We start from the raw sequence: 27177 nt of genomic DNA on the forward strand, positions 1-27177 counted from the left end.
ATCCACGGGTGGCGTATTCGGACATAAACATCAGCACATAACGGACTACCACTGGTCTGACCACCCTGAGCCACGTAACCGGGTTGCCACTACTACCCCCATTGTTCCCCTACTGCCCGGATCCGAGTGCCCCACGGCCCAGGGGGCGAGTCACAGGCGCCGCTGATGGAAGTGGGCATCAGCCGGCACCTGTGCTCAAGCTTAAAAAAAAAAGTTAAAACTAATAAATAAATATTGAAATAGAAATAAAAAACACAGTTATACTCAGTGATCACAAAATGATAAGTTTTCATGTATCCTTTACTAAGACGTGTAGTAGAGAGGTTACAAGGACACTAAACTTCAGGAAGGCAAATTTCCAACAGTTGAGAGATGATCTTAGTGCAATAAACTGGGACAATATCCTGAGACATAAAACTACACAAAGCAAATGGGAGACATTTATTAGCATCCTGAATAGGACCTGTGCACAATATACACCCTATGGGAATAAACATGCTAGAAATAGGAGGAAACCACTATGGCTAAATAGAGCTGTAAGGGGCGCAATAAGTGACAAAAAGAAAGCATTTGGAGAACTAAAGCAAGTAGGTATTGATGAGGCATTAAATAAATACAGAAAATTAAATAAATTCTGTAAAAAACAAATCAAGGCAGCAAAGATTGAGACAGAGAGACTCATTGCCAGAGAAAGTAAAAATAATCCCAAAATATTCTTTAACTATACTACCGTTCAAAAGTTTGTGGTCATTTAGAAATTTCATTATTTTTGAAAGAAAAGCACATTTTTTTCTATGAAGCTAACATTAAATGAATCAGAAATACACTCTATACATTGTTAATGTGGTAAATGACTATTCTAGCTGCAAATGTCTTGTTTTTATCACAATATCTACATAGGTGTATAGAGGCCCATTTCCAACAACGACCACTCCAGTGTTTTAATGGTACATTGTGTTTGCTAACTGTGTAAGAAGGCTAATGGATGTTTAGAAAACCATAGAAAACCCTTGCACAAGTATGTTAGCCCAGCTGAAAACGGTTTGGCTGATTTGAAAAGCTATAAAGTTTACCTTCCTTTGAGCTAGTTGAGAATCTGGAGCATTACATTTGTTTGTTCTATGAAACTCTCAAAATGGCCAGAAAAAAAGAACTTTCATGTGAAACACGACAGTCTATTCTTGTTCTTAGAAATGAAGGTTATTCCATGCGAGAAATTGCCAAGAAACTGAAGATTTCCTACAATGGTGTGTACTACTCCCTTCAGAGGAGAGCACAAACAGGCTCTAACCAGAGTAGAAAAAGAAGTGGGAGGCCCCGCTGCACAACTGAGCAACAAGACAAGTACATTAGAGTCTCTAGTTTGAGAAATCGACGCTTCACAGCTCCTCAACTGGCAGCTTCATTAAATAGTACACGCAAAACGCCAGTGTCAACGTCTACAGTGAAGAGGCGACTCCGGGATGCTGGCCTTCAGGGCAAAGTGGCAAAGAAAAAGCCATATCTGAGACTGGCTAATAAAAGGAAAAGATTAATATGGGCAAAAGAACACAGACATTGGACAGAGGAAGACTGGAAAAAAGTTTTATGGACAGACGAATAAAAGTTTGATGTGTTTGAATCACACAGAAGAACATTTGTGAGATGCAGAACAACTGAAAAGATGCTGGAAGCATGCCTGACGCCATCTGTCAAGCATGGTGGAGGTAATGTGATGGTCTGGGGTTGCTTTGGTGCTGGTAAAGTAGGAGATTTGTACAAGGTAAATGGGAGTTTGAATAAAGAAGATTGTCACTCCATTTTGCAACACCATGCCATACCCTGTGGACAGTGCTTGATTGGAGCCAATTTCATCCTACAACAGGACAATGACCCAAAGCACACCTCCAAATTATGCATGAACTATTTAGGGAATAAGCAGGCAGCTGGTATTCTATCTGTAATGGAGTGGCCAGTGCAGTCACCAGATCTCAACCCCATTGAGCTTTTGTGGGAGCAGCTTGACCGTATGGTACGCAAAAAGTGCCCATCAAGCCAATACAACTTGTAGGAGGGGCTTCAGAAAGCATGGGGGGAAATTTCTCAACATGACCTCAGCAAATTAACAGCTAGAATGACAAAGGTCTGCAATGCTGTAATTGCTGCAAAGGGAGCATTCTTTGATGAAAGCAAAGTTTGAAAGAGAAAATTATTCTTTCAAATAAAAATCATTGTTTCTAACCTTGTCAATGTCTGGACTATATTTTCTAATCATTTTGCAACTCATTTGATAAATAAAAGTATGAGTTTTCATGGAAAACACAAAATTGTCTGGGTGACCCTAAACTTTTGAACGGTAGTGTACATAAATAGTAAGAAACTAAAAAATGATTATGTTGGCCCCCTTAAAATTAGTCTGGGTGAAATGGTGGATGAGCAAAAAGCCAATATGCTAAATTATTTTTTTTCAACAGTATTTACACAAGAAAATCGCATGACAGAAAACATGATCAGTGAAAACAAAAATTCTCCATTAAATGTCACTTGCTTAACCCAACAGGAGGTACGGCGGCGTCTAAAAATTACTAAAGTTGACAAATCCCCGGGCCCGGATGGGATACCCCCACAAGTACTGCAGGAATTAAGTAAAGTCATAGATAGACCATTATTTTTAATCTTTAAAGATTCCATAATAACAGAGTCTGTACCACAGGACTGGCGTATAGCAAATGTGGTGCCAATATTAAAAAAGGGGACAAAAACTGAACTTGGAAATTATAGGCCGGTAAGCTTAACCTCTACTGTGGGTAAAATCCTGGAGGGTTTTCTAAGAGATGCTATAATAGAGTATCTGAAGAAGAATAACCTCATGACCCAATATCAACATGGGTTTACGAGGGACCGTTCCTGTCAAAATAATCTGATCAGCTTTTATGAAGAGGTAAGTTCCAGACTCGACCAAGGAAATGCAGTGGATGTTGTATATATGGACTTTTCAAAAGCTTTTGATACGGCTCCACACAAAAGGTTGATACATAAAATGAGAACAATGGGGATAGGGGAAAATATATGTAAGTGGGTTAAGAACTGGCTCAGTGATAGGAAACAAAGGGTGGTTATTAATGGAACACACTCAGACTGGGTCACAGTTAACAGTGGGGTACCACAGGGGTCAGTATTGGGTCCGCTTCTTTTTAACATATTTATTAATGACCTTGTAGGGGGCATACAGAGTAGTACTTCAATATTTGCAGATGACACTAAACTCTGCAGGGTAATCAATACAGAGGAGGACAATTTTATATTACAGGAGGATCTATGTAAACTAGAAGCTTGGGCTGATAAATGGCAAATGAGCTTTAATGGGGATAAACTGTCACTGAAAAAGACCTGGGTGTATTGGTGGACGACAGGCTAATGTTTGGTGGCCAGTGTCAGGCGGCTGCTTCAAAGGCAAATAAAATAAAGGGATGCATTAAAAGAGGCATAGATGCTCATGAGGAGAACATAATTTTACCTCTATACAAATCCCTAGTGCGACCACACTTAGAATACTGTGTACAGTTCTGGTCTCCGGTGTATAAAAAAGACATAGCTGAACTAGAGCGGGTGCAGAGAAGAGCGACCAAGGTTATTAGAGGACTGGGAGGTCTGCAACACCAAGACAGGTTATTACACTTGGGGTTATTTAGTTTGGAAAAACGAAGGCTTAGGGGTGATCTTATTACTATGTACAAATGTATGAGGGGACAGTACAAAGACCTTTCTAGTGATCTTCTTACTCTGAGGCCTGAGACAGGGACAAGGGGGCATCTTCAACATCTGGAGGAAAGAAAGTTTAATCATAATCACAGACGCGGATTCTTTACTGTAAGAGCAGTGAGACTATGGAACTCTCTGCTGCATGATGTTGTAATGAGTGATTCACTACAAAAATTTAAGAAGGACCTAGATGCCTTTCTTGAAAATTATAATATTACAGGTTATATATACTAGATTCCTTGATAGGGCATTGATCCAGGGAACTAGTCTGATTTCCGTATGTAGAGTCAGGAAGGAATTTTTTTCCCCAATGTGGAGCTTAGTGTTTGCCACATGGTTTTTTTTTGCCTTCCACTGGATCAACATGTTAGACTATGGGTTGAACCAGATGGACTTAGTCTTCCTTCAACCTTAAAAACTATGTTACTATGTTAACGCCAAATCCTTAAAGCCCCTGTCCCCTGTAAAAAAATCATAAATAAAAAAACTTCATAATAATTAACACATAATCCCCAAAGCCATTGTCACCTGTAAAAGAGAAAAAAATAATAAACCACCATAATACTCACCTATCAGCCGTAATCCATACTGTCCCTTGACAATCAGGAACACTTGCAGAGCAGTCACATCAGCTGATGTGACTGCTCTACCCAGCAGCCAGGTACACAATGACAGGAGCACTGACAGGAGCGTAATCGCTTCAGCAGTGTGTAGCGTTGAGCTGCTATGAGAGAGTTCACAGGAGTTCATCACACTGCCTGTGTCAATGTGTAGCTTGCTGTTGGGTAGAGCAGTCACATCAGTGACTGCTGATGGGATTGCTCTACAAGTCATCCGGATCGTCGTGGGATACTATGAATTATTTCATCACTTCGGACAGGTGAGGGATATGGTTGTTTTTTTAATTTTGTTTTTTTTACAGGTGACAATGGCTTTGGGGATTAGGTGTTAGGTGAGCATAAATTAGCTTTTTTATTTTCTGTGTTTTTTACAGGGGACAATGCCTTCAGGCAATAGGCTTTAGGTGAGTATAACTGTGTTTTTTACTTTTAAATAAATGAGTAAAACTGTGTGGACTTTTATTTCAAATAAAGAATTTTTTGCATGCTGTGTCTTTATTTATAAACTTTTACTATGGGGTTAGTAATGGGGGTGTCTTATAGATGCCTCTCCATTACTAACCCCTAGGATTCATGTCAGCTGCCAATACAAGGCTGACATGAACCCCAACCCTATTACCCCACTTGCCACCGCACCAGGGCAAGTGGGAATAGACAAGGCTAAGCACCAGATTTGGCACATCTTATTGATGCACCATTTCTTGGGCGGATGAGGGCTGATGTTATTAGCCTCGATGGGGGTTAGTATCCATGGCCCCTTCCCTGGCTATTAATATCAGCCCACATATGTCTGGTTAGCCTTTGCTGGTTAGATTTTACAGAGGGACCCTAAGTAAAATTTTTTCTGGAGTCCCCCTGTAAACTAGCCAGTAACCGCTAATCAAACCACTGTGAGGTGTTATTAATAGCCAGGGAACATGTTGGCCTAATAGCCCCTTCCTAGGCTAATAATATCAGCCCACAGCTGTCTGTTTAGCCTCCTTTGCTGGTTAGTGAATATAGGGGGGACTGCACATCAACATTTGACGGGTCTTCCTTATAATAACCGGTAAAGGCTAAGCAAACTGCTGTCAGCTGATATTAATAGCCTGGGAACCTTTATGGCTATTAGTCCGTTCCCAAAATATTAACATCAGCCCCCAGCCATCGGCTTTACCTCTGCTGATTATGAAAATTACAGGGGACCCCGCGTCTTTTTTTTCCTGTTTTTTTTTATTAACAAGTACAGTAAAATACACACCAAACTAACCTTAGTTCACAGCCTCCAGGTGTTCCAGCAGCTGGAAACGCCAGTAACCTGAAAGGGGTTGTCCGGTCAAAACCAAAAAAGTCTGCAGTCACTCTGTGTGACTACAGTCTTATGAATTCCCCCAGCTCAACCACTGTGCGCTAGGAGGATTCGCCGGTTTCAGACCCGGGACAGGAGGGTATGTATGAGTTTTGCATACCCCCCCTGCCAGTGGGCGTTGCCTCGCTCTCCACACACTTGTATTGAGCTGAGGCAATGCCCTGTCCTGAGATGTAGCTGTCTAGTCGGCATGGCCGATTACAGGGAACGGCCTCGCTTTATACAAGTGTATGAAGAGCAAGGCTGCGCCCAGTTGACGTAGGGTCCCCCTATGAAATCTTTCCATCAAAGGCTAACCAGACAGCTGTGGGCTGATGTTAATAGCCAGGGAAGGGGCCATGGATACTAGCTCCCTCCATGGCTAATAACATCAGCACTCATCCGCCCACAGAAATGGCGCATCAATAACATGCGCCAAATCTGGCACTTAGCCTCGGCTTTTCCCACTTGCTCAGGTGCAGGGGCAAGTGGGGTAATAGGGTTGGGGTTCATGTCAGCTTTGTATTGGCAGCTGACATGAAGCCCAGGGGTTAGAAATAGAGAGGCGTCTATAAGACGCCCCCATTACTAACACCATAGATGTCATGCTAGGTATGGGAAGGACCCAGCGTATGACGAGGGGAAAAGGAGGGGAAGCCCAGCAACTAGGGAAAGGGAGAGTGGAGACCCCTAGGTAGATCTTACAACACCCTGGCTCCCCTATCGTCCCTAAATAGGTTCCTCACCTATCGCCGAGCAGGAAACCTTAGCCCTGGCTGACCCTGGAGCTAGGTCCTAGGTAGGGACTAGGAGGAATGAGCACTAGTCAGCCCCACTGCAACTAAAGACAAACAAGGTAAACAGACAAGGGGATACATTTAACTTTGAGAAGACACCAGAGCGATCATGACAACAATCACAAAGGAACTCCAAGAAGAAACCAACCGACTGCTAGAAGTTCAGGCCCCAACAGAGGAATATACTTCTATCACCAGTGATTCTCTGGAGAGACTGGGTGTTATTTAAAGGTCCAGCAAGGGTGTGTTAATTAGCAGAAGAAAGTGGAGCTTACCTCTGGGTCCTAGAGAAGGAAGGGTGGTTAAAGGATCAAGAAGTTGTCTGCAAGGCCAAGCGCAGTCACATTCTACAGCCAGATCCAGAATGACTGTCTATCACACCTGAGACACCTGTGACAGTACCCCCCTTCTATAAGTGGCCTCCGGACACTCAGGACCAGGTTTCTCTGGATGAGAGGCATGGAAAGAATGAACCAATCTTGGGGCATTCACCTCAGATGCTGAAACCCACATCCTTTCCTATGGACTATAACCCCTCCAGTTCACGAAGTACTGAAGAGAACGACATTGAAGACGAGAATCCACAATCTTCGAAATTTGGAACTCCAAATTGCCATCAACCATGATTGGGGATGGCGGCAGGGGAGAGGCCTCAAGAGGTACCACATACTTCTTGAGCAGAGACCCGTGAAACACATTGTAGATCTTAAGAGCCTGAGGTAACTCAAGACGAAACGCTGCTGGGTTAATGAAGGCAGTTATTTTATAGGGACCAATAAATATAGGTCCCAACTTCCAGGAAGGAATCTTCAGCTTGATATTCCTGATAGACATCTGTGGCGCCCCTGCGGGTTCAGTCGCCATAGAGGTACTGCATCTCACCCAGAGGTGTGGTGCCCCACTCTCAGGTAAGGAGGGAGTACTGCCCGGGACCCACCCACCTGCATCCAACACTACACCATTCCAGACCAGCAGGCGGGGCATGATGCACTGGCTTATGATGAGCCCTGTCCCTGGTTGGAAGTGGGGGGAACCGAGTGAGGGGGAACCAAGTAGTGTGTGTGGGTGGAGGAATAAGTACAGGGGAGCACTTTAGTAGGAGTATAAGAAGAAGGGGAACCATCTAGAAGGGGTTTTCAGTACAGCGGGGACAGTCTGAGGAGAAGTAGTGGGAGCAGGAGCTCTGTAGGAGCTCTGCTCAGAGGAGAGGGCCTAGATTAAGAGGCCCAGGAGGATTAGCTGGACGAGGAAGGGATCAGAGGGAAGGCTCCAGAAGCGAGGGGATCCCAGAGGCACGGCGAGTGCGGAAGCCACTCGTGCACCCGAATCTACCAGAGCGTGGAGGGATCAGGCCGCAAAGGGGACCGGCTCCTAACTAGTGGAGAACTTCAAGGTTCAGCTAGAAACCGGAGGCTTCTGTACTTTCAGGGTGAAGTTGCTCACAACCGCAATTAAATCGCTAAAAAGGTAGCCGCATAGGATTCAGGGGACTACACGTTGCCCGCCAAGATTCGAGGCTACTGGCTTGGGACACTGGTTGCGAGGCGCAGGGCAGGAGGGTGAGAGACAGCGCAGGAAGACGACTGACGAAAGCACACAGAATGGGGTCCCGTTATGTACTCCTGAAACACCTGGGAATTTGCTGAACCCCTGCCTTGGTAAACACAGGACGGTGTGGGAGGTTGCCCTGGCACTGGGAACCTGGAGTCTGACAACTGTGAGTAAACATTGAAGACTGCACCCCATTGTGTCCTAGAATTATTATCTGCGCCATCCCCTGCACCACACCGCCAGCAACATCTACCTCATCAAATCATCCCTGCATTGCCCTGGAGCTTAGCTCTGCCTGTGGAGAGCTGTCCCAACTCTGCAGTGTCACCATCAGCTCCAGAGGATCTGCACCGCAGCGGCGGCTCCATATAGCCGCATACCACAGGTGGCGTCAAGAACATTAAACTATAAAAACTATAATCCCATTTTATTGACCGCCCTGGGACACGGACCGGGTCACTGCCACTGTGACATCCCCTGCACCGACCGGCCCGGCACCGAGTACCCCACGGCCCAGGGGGCGCGTCACATCCACACAAAGTCATTCACACTTAGGTCCGGACCTGGAGAGTGTTTCCTGTCAGCCATGCATTTGTATCTGTCTCCCATGATCTTCAAATTACTCTGAACCACCCTCCACACAGGAGAGAGCAACGAAGCAAAACGTTCCTTCTCAGGAACTCCCAAAGCCCCTCCCCCACTAAAGGTAGCAAACTGTAGATGAAATCCATATGCACCAAAGAAAGGTGACCTGTGTTACGCTCACGCCCGGACTGACTGGCGTGAGCGTGGTTAGTGATCCCACTGGACCATGAATCGAGGAGTGCCTGGAGGGACGTGACTAAGTATCAACTCGGTCCGACCAAGGTCGCACGGTGGCTCAGTCGACTCCGTGAACCAGGGAGGAACCGAGCAGAGGGACCAGGTGCTACTCCAGGTCAGACCCCGGTCACAGCTGTTGACCCACACCGGGGAATGCAGGAACGGGCAGGCACAGCTGGTATGCAGACAGGTGGGTACTGGCAGGCACGGCTGGTATGCAGACAGGCGGGTACTGGCAGGCACGGCTGGTATGCAGACAGGCAGATACTATCAGGTATGAATGCAGGCTGGATAGGGACCAGTACATACTGGGATACAGGAACAGAGCCACGTGTGCGGTGGACTGGCAGAGCAGAACTGCAGTCGCGGAGGACAAGCGGGGCAGAGCAGAGTGAAACCGCAGGTGCGGTGGAAAAAGAGAACAGAGCGAAACCGCAGATGCGGTGAACAAGCAGAGCAGAGCGAAACCGCAGGTGCGGTGAACAAGCAGAGCAGAGCGAAACCGCAGGTGCGGTGAACAAGCAGAGCTGATCGAAACCGCAGGTGCGGTGAACATGCAGGGCAGAGCAAAACCGCAGGTGTGGTGAACAAGCAGAGCAGAGATAGGCGAAACCGCAGGTGCGGTGAACAAGCAGAGCAGAGCGAAACCACAGATGCGGTGAACAAGCAGGGCAGAGCGAAACCGCAGGTGCGGTGAACAAGCAGAGCAGAGCAAAGCGAAACCGCAGTGAACAAGCAGAGCAGAGTGAAACCGCAGATGCGGTGGACAAGCAGAGCAGAGCGAAACCGCAGATGCGGTGGACAAGCAGAGCAGAGCGAAACCGCAGATGTGGTGGACAAGCAGAGCAGAGCGAAACCGCAGATGCAGTGGACAAGCAGGGCGAAACCGCAGGTGCAGTGGACAAGCAGAGCAGAAGAGAGCAGAAGGTGCAGGCAGACAGGACAGGGCTCTGTTCACATGGAACAGACTGGAAAATACAGGAAGATAGTTAGAACACAGGAGGTAGATACAGAGGCAGGGAAATGGGACAAGCAGAACCAGATACACACAAGGTACTTACTATGAAGTAGCGAGTAGACACAAAACTCACAAACAGAAGTACAGAAACAACGAGTTGGAGTTAGGTGCAGGTTCAGACACTGCAGGAAAAGGGAAGGTTCGGACATAGAGACAAACAGGTAATGGGCTAGGACACAGTTCAGACAGGAACTGAACCAGGAACAAGATACCGGAACGAGCCTGGGAACTCAGCCTCCAGGGAGGCGGAAACAGACTAGAAGTCACAGATACAGGCAACAGGCCTGGGTATACAGCCCCCAGGGTGGCAGAACAGACTAGAAGTCACAGATACAGGTAACAGGTCTGGGTATACAGCCCCCAGGGTGGCAGAACAGACTAGAAGTCACAGATACAGGTAACAGGCCTGGGTATACAGCCCCCAGGGTGGCAGAAACAGACAAGATACAGGATTGGACCTGGCAACTCAGTTGCACAGAACACACTGTAAGAAAGTCTTGCTCAGGCACCTCCTACTGGGTGGAGGGGGTTTAAGCATCCAGTGACTCACAGCAATAGGCTGGGGAGGCATTAGGAGTGCGCACACAGTAACTATAAGAATCAGGCAGTAACCGCGACGCCGCCTTAAGCAATCAGACAAGAGACACAGCAGGTACTGGAGCAAAGTGTGCAGCCTGAACTGATAGGTAAGATGGCTTTCTTGCATGGTGGGAGGTGGTAAGCCATGCCAGTGTAGCACCCTGAGGATTCGGCTGCTACAGGGGTATTGCACCTCAACCCAGAGGTGTGATATTCCACTCCCGGGTAAGGATGGAGTGTGGAACTGAGCTCAGAAAGCTGCATGCACTACACACATCCCATTTCCGAGGAACAGACCAACGGTACTCCCACTTAGAAATGTGCAGGTACGACCGAGTCTGTTCCTGGCTGGAGTGGGAGGGGGGTGGTACATCCCAGTAGTGTAGGGGCAGATAGGGGGAGCAGCCTGGGTAAAGATAGGAGCTCATTGGGTGCTGGTCACCTGAGCTCACACATAGAGGGAGTATTTAAGGTGGGCACCATCTAAGATCAGGGTCAGTCAGTCAGCCAGTCTTGGCAGAGAAGTCAGAGGAAGAGGAGCAGAGCAGCCCCAGAGCAAGAGTGAGAGAGGAGAGAAAGAAAGACCCAGAGGGGGAGAAAGAAGGAACTCTGAGAACCCAAGTACAACCCCAGGGTGAAGAGTTGGCAATAGGGTACCGGATCCCAAACTGGTGGGGGCTAAAGCATACCTCAGCCAGAGACCGGAGGCCGTGGGCAGGATCTGCCACGGCCACCCACCACATCCACCCTGAAGGCAAACCACGTGTAGGGTCAGGGAACCCAAGGCCAAGGGTCTCCCAACAGAAGGCCCGAGGGAGCTGGACCTAGGTGGATCCCTGGTGGGGACGGCCAGAAGAAAGGACAAGAAGGAGGGCTCAGGGACACGCTCCGGACTTGCTTGGGGGTTGGCTGAATCCAGGACCTGGTGGACGCAGCACGGCTCGAGTGGTCACTGAAGGCCGGAGTGACCGGAATATCTGCAGTAAGTAAACACCCTGAACTGCACAACCCGACTCTGTCTTTAATTATCATCTACGCTGCACCACCACAACCCCCATCCTCTGCACCTGACCCCCTGAGGCCATACCCCTCCCGTTGGGGGTTATACTATCTAAAGCTGCACCAACACCATCAGCCTCAGCGGACCCTGCTGCAGCGGCGGCCGTAGTGACCGCAATCCAACGGGTGGCGTAGTCGACATAAAGAACTTTGTAACATCTGTAGGACTGCCACATACTCTGAGCTTGACACCCTGGGCACGGACCGGGTCACAGCCACTCGGAGACTACAACCCCCATCTGATCCGGCTCCGGGTATTCCCCTAAAGAATATGGCCCAGGGGGCGCGTCAACTTTGGCGTAGTCGGCAGGATGACGTGCCCGCAACACCCGGGTACTGCGTGCCTGAAGAAAAGAACAAGTTTACCTCAAAAAGAAGTCTCCCGCCGGTTCCGGAGGGTCCCCGCCATCGGACTCCATCACAGATCGATTCCCGCCGGTTGTCCGCCATTAACAGCTTTTTCCCGCCATCTGCAGAGTTTCCCGCCACTGGGAGACGATTCCCGCCATTTCCAAAGGTTTCCCGCCTTGGAAGAGCGGACGCCATTATGGGCGTGCCAGAGGATGGCAAGAGGCCGCCTCCCATCGTGGGCCAGGACCGAAAATGGCGCCAAAAGTGGAAACCGCCCCCACCAACAGAGACTGTGATGCTAGAGGTGTCTGTCAGCGTGAAAGAACTGCCCCTGGAGCTGACAATCACCAAGTGGCCCCGGGACCGCCCTCGAAGTGGGAGGACTGAGGAGAAGAAGAGAGCAAAGATGGGTGTCGCCTGGGGCAGTCTGGAGAGAGCGCACCCGGAGACAAGAAGCCTAGAGCTGAGTCCAGAAGAAGCTTACCCGGAGATGGAGAGAGAGCCAGGCAGCACCGACCCAGTGGTCAGGAGCCTGATGCGGGCCGCCACTCCAGGCAGCACCGACCCAGTGGTCAGGAGCCTGTTGCAGGTCGCCACTCCAGAAGGCCTGCTGGAGACAGCGGAAGGAGAGCAGAGCAGCACCGACCCGTTGGTCAGGAGCCTGCTAGAAGCAACGACCCCACTAGGCTTAGTGGAGGTCTTGGCACAGCTCCCCCGAGATCGGGAGTGTGCCCAGACCGCGCTGGAGGGCCTCGCACGGAGGATGGCCCGGGTGCAGCGAGAGACGTTGGCGGAGTGGAGCCGTGAGATGGCCCAGCAGACAAGAACCCGTCAGCGGAGCACGCCACCCGAGACGAGGAGACAGACCGCCTCTGAGGATGGCGCAGGAGGACTGAAGGCCGGAGACGGCGCCGAGAAGGGAGCCGAACGAAAGGAGGCAGGTAAAGGGGACGTCTCTACCCCAAACCGGGAAACCGCGTACCTGCCCCAGCTCCCCGTCGCAGAGCCCGAAGTACCCCCTGCCGTGCCCGTAACCGCAACGTCACCGCCGCCAACTAGGCCTCAACCGGAAACGGGAGCCGCGACCCCTGTGACGTCATATGCCTCGACCCCGAGCGTGACCAAGCAGGAAGTACCACCAGCCTGGTCGCAGGGCCTAGTACCCCCGGGCGCCGCAATACCAACAGCGCCCCCTACCTCCGCGGAGCCACCGGCCTGGTCGCAGGGCCAAGTAGCCCAGGGCGCCGCCGTCCTTACGGTGCCCTTCACTTTCCAGGTGCCCCAGGCCTGGCCGCAAGGTCTGGGCAACCCGGGCGCCACCACCACCGCGCCCATAAAACCAAGAGTGCCGCATCTGGGAGAAGATCTGTTCGCCCAACATACGTGCCCGGATGGGCAGCCCTTTATATGGCCACCGGAGTTTCACCATCCCCGACTCCGGAAAGAGAGGCCCCTAGATGAACCCCTGATTCCGGTTCCAAAGCCCGTAAAAAGGACCTCGCCCCCGCTAGAGGAGGCACAGTTTGAGTGGGACCCCACCGGAGAAGACCTCATGGGGTTCACTCAGGAGACCCGGGCAGCTGCAGCGGAGCGTGCAGAGTGCTGCCGGCAGCAGCTCGAGGTCTTTGAGAGGGAGCGGAGAGAGAGGCGGGTCCGGGAACAACAAGCCCAGATAAGGAGCGCGGAGCAGAAGAGCCGGGCCAGGAGGAGTCCCCGTGCAGCCCATGGTCCCCCTTCCACCGGGACTGTGATCAAGTTCAATATGCAGCACGGGTGGGGCTTCATCCGAGATCACCGCACCCCAGGCGACGTCTTCGTGACAAGAAGAGACGTTGAGTCCCACCTACCGGAGGGACACAGAGGACGTGACCTGTATATAGGGGACGAGGTCACCTTCACCCGGCACAAGTGTGCCAAAGGACCCTACGCCCTCCATGTGCATCGCCTGACGGAGGAGGAGCTGCGGTGTGAGGAGGAGCAAGAGGACCCGGACGGGTCTGAAGTTAAAGGTAACCACAAAGAAAGAGCAGGAGGACGTCGTCGTTGAGTACAGCGGAGTAGAAGCTGTATATAGTTGCCCGTCGGGGCACAGTGAACTGTTACTGCTGCTATTATAGTCCCCGTTGGGACCAGCAAATTGAACTGTTACCCGTATTTCCCTTAACCCCACTGACCGAGGACTGAGAGCGGTCATCCCTTTCCTAAATACCTGGCCGAGGACTGAGAGCGGCCATATCCCCTTGTAAATAGTTGCGCTTCCTAAAGCGCCCCCTACCGGTTTTGTAGGAAGACCATTTTTCTAGAGAAACTGTTGCACTTTTCCCGGGCACACGTTGCACAGTGTCCGGAGGAGGAGTTAGAAGCAAGAAACGACTACGAGAATGTTATTTATATGAAAAGTTTTATGATGCTGCTAATATATGTTGTTTTATATGTTTTATTATGTTGGTTATGCAAAAATTGTATGTTTGGTGTTGTTTTATATCTTACAGCCCGAGGACGTGCTGTGATTTACCAGGGGGGAATGTAGCACCCTGAGGATTCGGCTGCTACAGGGGTATTGCACCTCAACCCAGAGGTGTGATATTCCACTCCCGGGTAAGGATGGAGTGTGGAACTGAGCTCAGAAAGCTGCATGCACTACACACATCCCATTTCCGAGGAACAGACCAACGGTAGTCCCACTTAGAAATGTGCAGGTACGACCGAGTCTGTTCCTGGCTGGAGTGGGAGGGGGGTGGTACATCCCAGTAGTGTAGGGGCAGATAGGGGGAGCAGCCTGGGTAAAGATAGGAGCTCATTGGGTGCTGGTCACCTGAGCTCACACATAGAGGGAGTATTTAAGGTGGGCACCATCTAAGATCAGGGTCAGTCAGTCAGCCAGTCTTGGCAGAGAAGTCAGAGGAAGAGGAGCAGAGCAGCCCCAGAGCAAGAGTGAGAGAGGAGAGAAAGAAAGACCCAGAGGGGGAGACAGAAGGAACTCTGAGAACCCAAGTACAACCCCAGGGTGAAGAGTTGGCAATAGGGTACCGGATCCCAAACTGGTGGGGGCTAAAGCATACCTCAGCCAGAGACCGGAGGCCGTGGGCAGGATCTGCCACGGCCACCCACCACATCCACCCTGAAGGCAAACCACGTGTAGGGTCAGGGAACCCAAGGCCAAGGGTCTCCCAACAGAAGGCCCGAGGGAGCTGGACCTAGGTGGATCCCTGGTGGGGACGGCCAGAAGAAAGGACAAGAAGGAGGGCTCAGGGACACGCTCCGGACTTGCTTGGGGGTTGGCTGAATCCAGGACCTGGTGGACGCAGCACGGCTCGGGTGGTCACTGAAGGCCGGAGTGACCGGAATATCTGCAGTAAGTAAACACCCTGAACTGCACAACCCGACTCTGTCTTTAATTATCATCTACGCTGCACCACCACAACCCCCATCCTCTGCACCTGACCCCCTGAGGCCATACCCCTCCCGTTGGGGGTTATACTATCTAAAGCTGCACCAACACCATCAGCCTCAGCGGACCCTGCTGCAGCGGCGGCCGTAGTGACCGCAATCCAACGGGTGGCGTAGTCGACATAAAGAACTTTGTAACATCTGTAGGACTGTCACATACTCTGAGCTTGACACCCTGGGCACGGACCGGGTCACAGCCACTCGGAGACTACAACCCCCATCTGATCCGGCTCCGGGTATTCCCCTAAAGAATATGGCCCAGGGGGCGCGTCACCAGCACGCCGTCAGGGATGTTACAACCTGCTAGTAGTCTCTTGGAGGTGGTTATTAATAGCAAACACAGGCAATGGTAAGTAAGATGCCCAATCCTCCTGTTTTCGGAGACAAAACACCTGAGGTAAGTCTCCAAATTCTGATTAATGCACTCGGTCTGACCATTCGACTGAGAATGGAAGGCAGAAGAAAAAGACAACTGCACCCCCAGTCGAGTACAGAAAGCTTTCCAGAATTTAGAAACAAATTGGGTTCCCCGATCTGACACCACATCAGAAGGAACCCCGTGAAGTTTCACTATCTTATTAATGAATACCTGAGCGAGAGTTTTGGCATTCGGAAGTGCCAGTAATGCAATATAATGAACTATCTTACTGAACCTATCTACAACCACCAGGACCACAGTCTTGCCTATTAGGTCAGTAATAAAATTCATGGACAAGTGTGTCCATGGCCTGCTAGGAATATGTAGCGGCAGAAGAGGACCAGACAGATGGGTATGCAATACTTTAGAACGCGCGCAAATACTGCAAGCAGACACATGTTCAACCACATCCTGATGCAACCGACGAGAAAGAAGGTCCGCAGTTGCCTTACCACCTGGATGACTAGCAAGCACAGAGTTGCGATGGTCCCTAATTACTTTACGGTGCAGATTAGATGGTACAAATAACCTCCCCGAAGGGCAGGAGGCAGGGAGCGTCCCCCTGAGCCTCCAACACCTTTCCCTCCAGGTCAGGGTACAAAGCCGAAATAACTACTCCCTTCTGCAAAACAGAGGTACGGTCCTCTTGGTCACCACCACCAGGGAAACTCCGGAATAAAGCATCAGCCTTGATTTTTTAACCCCTGGATGGAAAGTGACAATAAAATTGAACCTAGTAAAAAAACAGAGACCATCTAGCCTGCCTAGGGTTGAGACGTTTAGCAGACTGAAGATATGACAGGTTCTTATGGTCTGTGATAACAGTCATAGGATGGACAGCCCCCTCCAACCAATGTCGCCATTCCTCTAAAGCCAATTTAATCGCCAAAAGCTCCCTATTACCCATGTCATAATTTCTCTCAGCCGAAGATATTTTTTTGGAAAAGAAAGCGCATGGAAGCCATTTACCAGGGGACGGACCCTGAGACAACACAGCCCCAACCCCCACCTCAGACGCATCAACTTCTACACTGAAAGATTGAAAAACATCAGGTTGACTGAGTATAGGTGCTGTGACAAAACATCTCTTTAAAAAGGAAAAACCTGCTGGGCGGCATTCGACCAGTTAGAAAGATCAGACCACTTTCTTGTCATGTCAGTGAGTGGTTTCACAATTACCGAATAATTTTGAATACATTTCTGGTAAAAATTAGTAAAACCCCAAAAGCGCTGTAATGCCTTCAGGTTCTTGGGACGGTCCCAATAAAGTACTGCACGGATCTTTTCCAAATCCTTCCGAAACCCCGATTATGACAACAGGTACCCCAAAAACTGCACCTCCTGAATGGCGAAAATACATTTCTCTAGTTTGTTATCTCTTAATATCTGTAGTACCTGTTTAACATGACCCTGATGCATCTCAAAATCAGATGAGTAAACCAAAATATCATCCAGATAGATCACCACAAACCTGGCCACTAAATGATGGAAAATATCATTTATAAAATGCTGAAACACTGCAGGAGCATTGGTCAGACCAAAAGGCATAACCAGAATCTCGAAATACCCTTCAGGTGTATTAAACGCCTTTTTCCATTCATCCCCCTCTCTGATTCTAACCAGATTGTAGGCAGCCCTTATATCCAACTTGGAGAAAACCTTAGTGCCCACAATCTGGTAGAATAAATCTGGAATCAGAGGAAGAGGGTACGGATCTCAGACGGTAATTTGATTAAATTCCCGGAAATCTAAACAGGGATGGAGACCCCCATCTTTCTTCTTAACTAAGAAGAACCATGCTGCCACGGGCGAAGATGAGGGTCTGATATGTCCCTTCTCCAGACTCACAGCAATGAAATCCTTCATGGCTTGTCTCTCAGGGCCAGAAAGATTATACAGTCTGGACTTGGGTAGCTTAGCTCCGGGAGTAAGGTTAATAAGAAAGTCATATGCACGATGAGAAGGCAAATCCTGACACCCCTTCTCAGAAAATACATCCTCAAAATCAGACAGAAAAGCAGGCAGGGTCTCCGAACAGACTGCAGAAAGGGAAATGTTTAAGCAGTTCTCATGACAGTAATCTCCCCATTAAACAATTTCCCTGATTGCCAATCCACTATCAGATTATGTTTCACCAACCAGGGTAGACCCAGTACAATCGGAGTGAGAAGGCCCTCCAGGACATAATAAGGAACTACCTCATAATGAAAAGACCCCACCCTCAGGATACGTTCAGGATACGTTCACCATTGACGTTCAGAACACTTAATTCTAATCATCCTACTTTTCTCTTGTTAAAAAATAGTTAAAGAAAATGTAATAACAGCATATTTGGTACTCTGTAAAAGTCAAGTCTGTGAAAATTGTAAAATTGTTTAACCCCTTTATCACATTGGGTTTTTCCATTTTTGTGTTTTCGTTTTTTGCTCCCCTTCTTCCCAGAGCCATAATTTTTTTATTTTTCCATCAATATGGCCAAGTCAGTGCTTGTTTTTTGCAGGACGAGTTGTACTTTTGAACGATACTATTGGTTTTACCATATCGTGTACTGGAAAGCAGGAAAAAAATTCAAAGTGCGGTGAAATTGTAAAAAAGTGCAATTTCACAATTGTTTTTTGGGTTGTTCTTTACCATGCTCACTAAATGCTATAACTGACCTAACATTATGATTCTCCAGGTCATTATGAGTTTGTAGATACCAAATGTGTATAGGTTATTTTTTATTTAAGTGGTGAAAAAATATCCAAAGTTTGCAAAGTCACCATTTTCCAAGACCAGTAGCATCTCAATTTTTCAGGATCTGGGGCTGGGTGAGGACTTATTTTTTGTGCGTGCTGATGTTTTTATTGATACCATTTTGGTGTAGATATGATGTTTTGATCACTAGTTATTGCACTTTATTGCAATGTTGCGGTGACCAAAAACCCGTAATTCTGGTGTTTACTGATTCCGTTTACTGATCGGATAATTTTTTTTTAATATAACGATAGATCAGGCGATTCTGAATGCGGCTATACGAAATATGTGTATATTTGATTTTTTTATTGTTTCATCTTGAATGGGGCAAAAGGGGGGTAATTTGAACCTTTATATTTTTTTAATTTTTTAATATTTTTAAAAACTTTTTTAAACTTTTCACTAGCTTCAATAGTCTCCATGGGAAACTAGAAGCTGCGATCATCCGATTGCTTGTGCTACAAACAGCACTGTTTTATTTTGAATGGGGCAAAATGGGGGTGCTTTAAACTTTTGTGTTTTTTTTTTTTAAAACGTTTTTTTTTTTACTTTTTCATGGCTTCAATAGTCCCCTTAGGAGACTTGAAGCTGCCATTATCCGATCGCCTGTTCTACACATAGCAGGGCTTCAGATTTTACTTAGCTGCAACAGATCAATGTATCAGATTTGCATGCATGGTCTAAGTCTTTTTTTTTATCTACAGTTATAGCGCAGAACGTCCCTTTTTATGTTTTTCCCCTTTCCTTACAGGTGCACATACTCATGGAAAAACTAAGCTGTATCTAGTTAGAGCTCTATCCAAATATTTAGGAAATGACAGTTGGAAATGATGCATCCTGGGAGATAATAATAAAAAGTGAAAAATACAAATATATTATGCAAAGCCTGAGTCATATTATCATTAGTAATCTATCATGGAATTGTTAGTGTAGCATTATGTGTTGGCTACAGTTCTTTTTTAAGATCATACTCCTGCTACCATTGATCCGTCTTATGGTGGCTTAATATAGAGACTTCTAATTCATTGCTTCCTTTCTTTTTGGAATTTGTAGTGAAATACTTAAAGAGGTTGTCCACTACTTCTTCATTGATGATGATGACCTATCCTTAGGATAGGTCATTAATGTCTGAACGGCAGGGGTCCGACACCCTGCACTCCCGCCAATCAGCTGGTATCGGTGGCAGCGGCAGCCGACTGGAAGTAGTCACTTGTGGAGCTTGGCCATCTACTTGTAGTAGCCGGGGCTTGGTACTGCACATCCGCCTCCTGTTTATAGCAATAAGAGGTGGATGTGCAGTAAAAAGCCCAGGCCACAAGTAGACGGCCAAGCTCCACAAGTAAGTGATTCCTGCTGGCGGCTGTCACCGATAACAGCTGATCGGCTGTGGTGCCAGGTGTCCGACCCCGGCCTATCAGACATTGATGACCTATCCCAAGGATAGGTCATCAATGTAAAAAGTAGTGGATAACTCTTTAAATATTCGTATATGAGAAGTACAGCAACAGAAGTCTATGTAAAAACTTCAAAGAAAAAGGTTTATTTGGAAGTGGTCATCAGTTTGCTGTTATACTTCACCTCAGTCCAATTGTAAAGTGAGAATTGTATCGTTTGCCAATCTCGTGGTATCTTATCCTTGTTTCATCTAATATGACACTTTGTTTATATAACAAATGCTGAATGAATCCGGGCTTTCTTTAATTATACATATGCATTGTCTTCTGAGCTTAGGGATCTAAACAAAGAAACCAGTGCAGAGAGCAGAAGCTCGTTGTGAAGGAATATTATGTAAATCAACTTTAGACCGTTCTTGAAAACAGAAAATAACAAGCCTTGTTTTCAGCCTTCTTTACTTAAAATTCTTGATTGTACATTGAACCATATAGGAAATGTGTTTATGCTTAAGCAGAATGCAGTTTCCCCAAGGAAAATGATATTAACATTTTTTGCTTTTATTACCATATGCTGGAAATTAATCAGTAACCCCTTATTTACTGGCAATATTAGTCATATAATGGTAACCACCTTACAGTCTTAAAATATTTATATGGGATATATGAAGAAGACATTTTATTAATTTAAAGCAAAGCTCCATTGGGAGAGTTGAGCAAAGTGGAGGCAAATGGAATTCACTTCAAATTTCAACAAAAATGTAGAACTCGATTGTTTTGGCTATTTGATTAGCTTGAATCAAGCAATTTTGCTTGATTATTTTTAGCACGATGAAGGGGTTGAAAAATAAATATTATACTAAACTCGCCAATCACCCTTTTTTGTCCTGTAGCTCTCCGAATGGGTTTTCTGCTGGATCGCTCCCTCCAGTTCCCACCTTCTCTTCCGTCTTCACTCTTCAAAAACCACCGGCATTGACTTGGCTTCAAGAAACATCATGATGTATGGTGATAACATGCTTTAACTTTGCTTGAGGTCTTTTCAGTGCCGGTGGTGCCAAAAAGTGAAGACGGAAGAGAAGACCAGAGCCAAAGAGAGGGAGCAAGTCGGGCGGGGAACTGCAGCTCCAGAGCAGGTGAGAATCAAAGTCACTATAATGGGTTTTATTTTTTATTTTTAACCCTTGCATTCATTATGTGTAAATCTACAGAATTTAAATTTCATCAGATTTATTCATTTCTGCCCATTGGCTGTACAAATTCTTGAATTCTTGGTAAACTTGAAAGGGCTGGAAATTTGTTTAAAGAGAACCTGTCATCAGGATTATCTGTGATAAACTAAAGGTATGGGCACAATGACACTATCATACTGATTTAATAGATATCTTCAGTGTAGAAATCTACAGCCTGGTTTTTGTTAAATCATCATTATAAATTTTGGTTTCCTAATCTCTTCATGCATCGGGGAGGGACTGTGGATAGGGTCTTTGGCTCTGATGCGGCCCCTCCGCTGCCTATGGTGTCTTTATCTACTTCCTCACTTAAATTTCGTGCTGGCGCTGTCCCAGCTGTGACCGGCTTTTACGCAGAATGATCTGGTAGCGGGCTGCAAGAAAAATGCACATATTTAGGTGCCATTTTACTGAAGTCCGATTGAGGTTGATCCAGGCATGCGCCGCCACTGGCGCCATTTTCCTGAAGCTGAACAAGCACTGCCCACAGCTAAGACGGCACCAGAGCGAAATTTAAATGAGGAAAAAGACATCAGAGGCGGTGGAGGGGCCATGGCAGAGCCCAAAACCCTATCGACAGTCCCACCTCACATTCTACCCCGATGCATGAAGAGTTTAGTCATCTGAAACTTCTAATGATGATTTAACAAAAACCAAGCTGCAGACTTCCTCACTGAATGTATCTATTAAATCAGAATAACAGCGCCATTATGCCTATACCTTTAGTTTAACATGGATATTGCTGATGACAAGTTCTCTTTAATGGGTCTTTTCCATCAAGGTGGAACTGGCCCAAGAGAATATCATAAGACTCTACCATACTCACACAGTAATGACCCACAAATATCTAGCAGAAGACAATCCAATTGAAGTTGACTTTGGAGTCAGTGACTGCCATTTTGCTGAATCAGCGCAGAAGAGAATTACAAAAAAATTAGAATTTTGGTGAATACAGATTTTTGTAAAATTTGAGTAGAATTCAATTCCACTCTAATTGATCTGCTTATCTCTACACTAGTCCTAAAAATCTTTCTTTTACCCCTTCAAGACCTTTGACGTGCATAGTACATCATGGTTGGGAAGAGGTTCCCGACCTTTGACTTATGGGTTCGTCATGGCGATTGTGCTGTAGCATGAGCTGTGCCCGCAAGATTCCCTCTAGGAACTCGGCTTACGTGATGGATGGATCCATCGGGGGGTTTCATCTGAATCACGTGTTTTAGATATTTAGATGGAAACCCTGATGTAAACACTCAGTATAGAGCACCTGATAAATGTGAATTGATCCAAAAATGTTCTCTACCCCAAACTTCCACCAATAAAATCTTCAACTCAACCCACAAAAAAACAAATCCCCACTCTGGTCCATCACCTGTTAACAGAAATATAGGGTTGTCCAAGTTACTGGTAGCAAAAAGGCTCTGGAAAAGTAACATGGCTGCCACCAAAAGAGATCTAGCAAAATCTGCACTCCCAAATCCAAATGCCTCTCCCTTCTGAGCCCCACAATGTGTCTAAACCTCAGTTAGAATCCTCATGTTTGACATTAACGTAGTGAGGCCCACTTAATTTACAGGTGCGTGACTCCAGAAGCACAAGTTGGGCACAATGTATGTGCACTACAATGTACTGGGCACTGCAATGGCATATTTACAATTTTCACTCTGCAACTTCCAGTGTTTGTCTCTGGAGAACGCCCATGGCGTAAAAACCGTCACTACATCCATAGATGAATTTCCAGAAGGGTTTGTAAATTTCAATAGGGGGGAGTTTCTACTTTTTAGGCACATCAGGGGCTCTGCAAATGAAGTCCGTAAACTGATCTAGAAAAATCTGCCCCGCAAAAGTCAAATAGCACTCCTTCTCTCCCTAGCCCTGCTGTGTGGCCAAACTGTACTGTATAGCCTTATTGCCACGTTCAGCAAAAATTGTGTAAGAAATTATGGAGCCTTTTATAGCTCTTTCCCCTTGTGAAAATAAAAAATCTGGGTCTGAAACAGTATTTTAGCGATAGAAATTTAATTATAACGATATAATTACTGTGGTGAAGAACTAATAATTATAATAATTATTAGTTCTTCACCACTGAATGGTACAAAATTCTATGACACACCTGTGGGGTCAATATCCTCACCGCATCACTAGATGCATTCACTGAAGGATGCAGTTTGTAAAATAGGGTTACTTATAGAGGGTTCTGCTGTCTGGCATCTCTGGGACTTTGCCAATGTGACATGACGCCCGCAAATGATTCCAGCAAAATCTGCATTTCAATATGGCGTTCCTTCCCTTATGAGCTTTGCACCGTGCCTGAAAAGTAGTTTCCAACCACATATAGGATATTGGCGAACTCAGGAGAAATTGTGTAACAAATTATGTGGTCAAGTTCCTCCTAATAGCCCTTTTGAAAATTAAAACTTGGGGCTAACAACATTTTAGTGAAAAAAAAAATTTAATTTCCGCAGCCCAATGTTACACTATTCTGTGAATCATCTGTGCGTTTAAAATGCTCACTACACCCCTAGACGAATTCCTCAAGAGGTGTACGTTACAAAATGGGGTCACATGTGGGTGGTTTCTGCTGTAGCGTCTCTTCAAATGTGACATGGCACCTGCAGTCTATTCCTGCCAATTCTATGCTCAAATAGAGCTCCTTCACTTCTTAGCCCTGCCGTACACCCAAACAGTAGTTTTCTCCAACATATGGGATATCGGTGTACTCAGATGAAATGGCACAACAAATTGTATGGTCCATTTTCTCCTGTTACCCTTGTGAAAATCAACAATTTGGGACTAAAGCAATATTTTTGTGGGAAAAATTATTTTTTATCTTCACGGCTCAACTTAATTCTGTGAATCACCTGTGGGTTCAAGGTGCCATCACAACTCTAGATAAATTCCTTGAGAGTTGCAGTTTCCAAAATGGAGTCTCTCGCAGGTGTTTTCACTGCTTAGGCATATCAGGACTCTCCAAACGCTTCAAAAGTCAAATGGTGCTCCTTCCCTTCCGAGCCTTGCTGTGTGCCCAAATAGTAGTTTTCCACCACATTTGGGGTATCGGTGTACTCAGGAGAAATTGAACAACAAATTGTATGGTCCATTATCTCCTGTTACCCTTGTGAAAATGAACAATTTTGAGCTACAGTAACAATTTATGGGAAAAAGCAAAATTCTAATTTTTTCCTTCCACATTGCTTTTATTCCTGTGAAGCACCTGAAGGGTTAATAAACTTCTTAAATGTGGTTTTGAGCACTTTGAGGGATGCAGTTTTAAAAATGGTTTCAATTTTTGGGTATTTTAGTCACATAGGCACCTCAAAGTCACTATAAATGTGATGTAGTCCCTAAAAAAAAGTTTTATAAATTTTGTTGGAAAAATGAGAAATTGCCGATAAACTTTTAACTCTCTTAACTTCCTAACAAAAAAATGTTTAAAAAATGATGCAGATGTAAAGTAGACATGTGGTATACGCTATTTTGTGTGATATACTGTATATATCTGTCTTATGGGCATAAAAATTAAAAGTTTGAAAATGTAAAAAATTTCTAAATTTTTCCCAAAATTCCGATATTTTCACAAAGAAATGCAAAAAACATTGTCCTAAATTTATGACTAACATAAAGTACAACTTGTCATGAAGAAACAATCTCAGAATCGCTGGGATCCATTGAAGTGTTCCAGTGTTATTACGTCATAAGGTAAAACTGGTCAGAATTATAAAATTTGGCCTGGTCATGAAGGTGAAGACAGGCTGGTGGGGTGAAAGGAGTTGACCCGTCTCACACTCCTTACTCAGTCCATTATTTCACAGGACTGAAGCGTCCACGCCATTGTAGAGTCTTCAGGACAGTACAGTCTATCATCTGCTGCACACGGGTAGACAGGTCCTCCCTGGCTGACATAGTTCCCACTAGCCTTAGTGCTACCTTCCCAGGGCTGTTATCTTCCGCTAACCAAAATAAATCAATGGGAGCCTACACTGAACTTTACTTGCTAGATGTTTTCTTCTTTAAATGACCATCTCTTTGGTTTTGCTGTACTTGCTTTGCCTTTTCGTCATTCTGTAGGTCATGAAATTGAATTTGTCTATATACACCGCGTGCAGAATTATTAGGCAAATGCGTATTTTGATCACTTTGATACTTTTTATACATATTGTCCTACTCCAAGCTGTATAGGCTTGAGAGCCAACTACCAATCAAGTAAATCTGGTGATGTGCATCTCTGTAATGAGGAGGGGTGTTGACTAACGACATCAACACCCTATATAAGGTGTGCTTAATTATTAGGCAACTTCCTTTCCTTTGGCAAAATGTGTCAGAAGAGAGATTTGACGGGCTTTGAAAAGTCCAAAATTGTGAGATGTCTTGCAGAGGGATGCAGCAGTCTTGAAATTTCCAAACTTTTGAAGCGTGATCACCGAACAATCAAGCGTTTCATGGCAAATAGCCAACAGGGTCGCAAGAAGCGTAAGGTAAGGAAGGCTGAAAAACGACCACCTTTGAACAAGAAACATAAGATAAAACGTCAAGAATGGGACAAGAAATATCTTAAGACTGATTTTTCAAAGGTTTTATGGACTGATGAAATGAGAGTGACTCTTGATGGGCCAGATGGATGGGCCAGAGGCTGGATCAGTAAAGGGCAGAGAGCTCCACTCCGACTCAGACGCCAGCAAGGTGAAGGTGGGGTACTGGTATGGGCTGGTATAATCAAAGATGAACTTGTGGGACCTTTTTGGGTTGGGGATGGAGTGAAGCTCAACTCCCGGACCTACTGCCAGTTTCTGGAAGACAACTTCTTCAAGCAGTGGTACAGGAAGAAGTCAGTATCATTCAAGAAAAACATGATTTTCATGCAGGACAATGCTCCATTTCATGCATCCAACTACTCCACAGTGTGGCTGGCCAGTAAAGGTCAAAAAGAAGAAAAAATAATGACATGGCCCCCTTGTTCACCTGATCTGAACCCCATAGAGAACCTGTGGTCCATCATAAAATGTGAGATCTACAAGGAGGGAAAACAGTACACCTCTCGGAACAGTGTCTGGGAGGCTGTGGTGGCTGCTGCACGAAAACAGATCAAGCAACTGACAGAATCTATGGATGTAAGGCTGTTGAGTGTCATCATAAAGAAAGGTGGCTATATTGATCACTAATTTTTTTTGTTTTTGCTTTTGCATGTCAGAAATGTTTATTTCTAAATTTTGTGCACTGATATTGGTTTACCTGGTGAAAATAAACAAGTGAGATGGGATTATATTTGGTTTTTATTAAGTTGCCTAATAATTCTGCACAGTAATAGTTACCTGCACAAACAGATATCCTCCTAAGATAGCCAAATCGAAAAAAAGCCCACTCCAACTTCCAAAAATATTAAGCTTGGATATTTATGAGTCTTTTGGGTTGATTGAGAACATAGTTGTTGATCAATAATAAAAATAATCCTCTAAAATACAACTCGCCTAATAATTCTGCACACAGTGTATAGTCGTTTTAAAATGTATTTTGTCCAAAACTTATCCTGTAAGCTTGACAGATCTCAGTTCAACAACTAAGGAGGCCAACTCAAGGATTTTTACATTTTTTTCTCTAAGGCATTGGTGATGTTCGCGTAAAATATATTGAAATTGCACATTGGAGTCATTTCCCATTTGATAAGCTGTAGTCAGTTGGTTTCCTATCCCAAAGGCTGAGCATTAGATGAGGGTTACAGAAGACATAAAAATGCAAGAACATTTTGCTTCAGGCTATAAGATTGTTATTTAGTTAAAAATGTCCTTATTAGCACTATCATAACCCTGTGATAAATCCCATATAGTCACTAGTGAACAGATTTTAAGCCTGCCCTGCAAACACAGTCTCTTGATTTATCTCATTAGTTGGCTTTGACTTTTAAATCAGTGTGTCTGGTTTTAAACTTGACTTGGTGGATTGTCCCGCTTCCTGCTCTGTGTAGATGTGAATCTGAAACTTCAGTCTGTACATGTACCCTTGTCTTTATGTAGAAGTGCACATGCATGTCTTCCACTTAGACACTCAAATAAAATGAGCAATTAGCTTTACCCTTAAGCAGTTTAATTTG

The sequence above is a fragment of the Phyllobates terribilis genome, unplaced genomic scaffold, assembly GCF_046119375.1.
Source record: "Phyllobates terribilis strain yellow unplaced genomic scaffold, ASM4611937v1 Scaffold_9__5_contigs__length_417890890, whole genome shotgun sequence".
Taxonomy (NCBI): Eukaryota; Metazoa; Chordata; class Amphibia; order Anura; family Dendrobatidae; genus Phyllobates; species Phyllobates terribilis.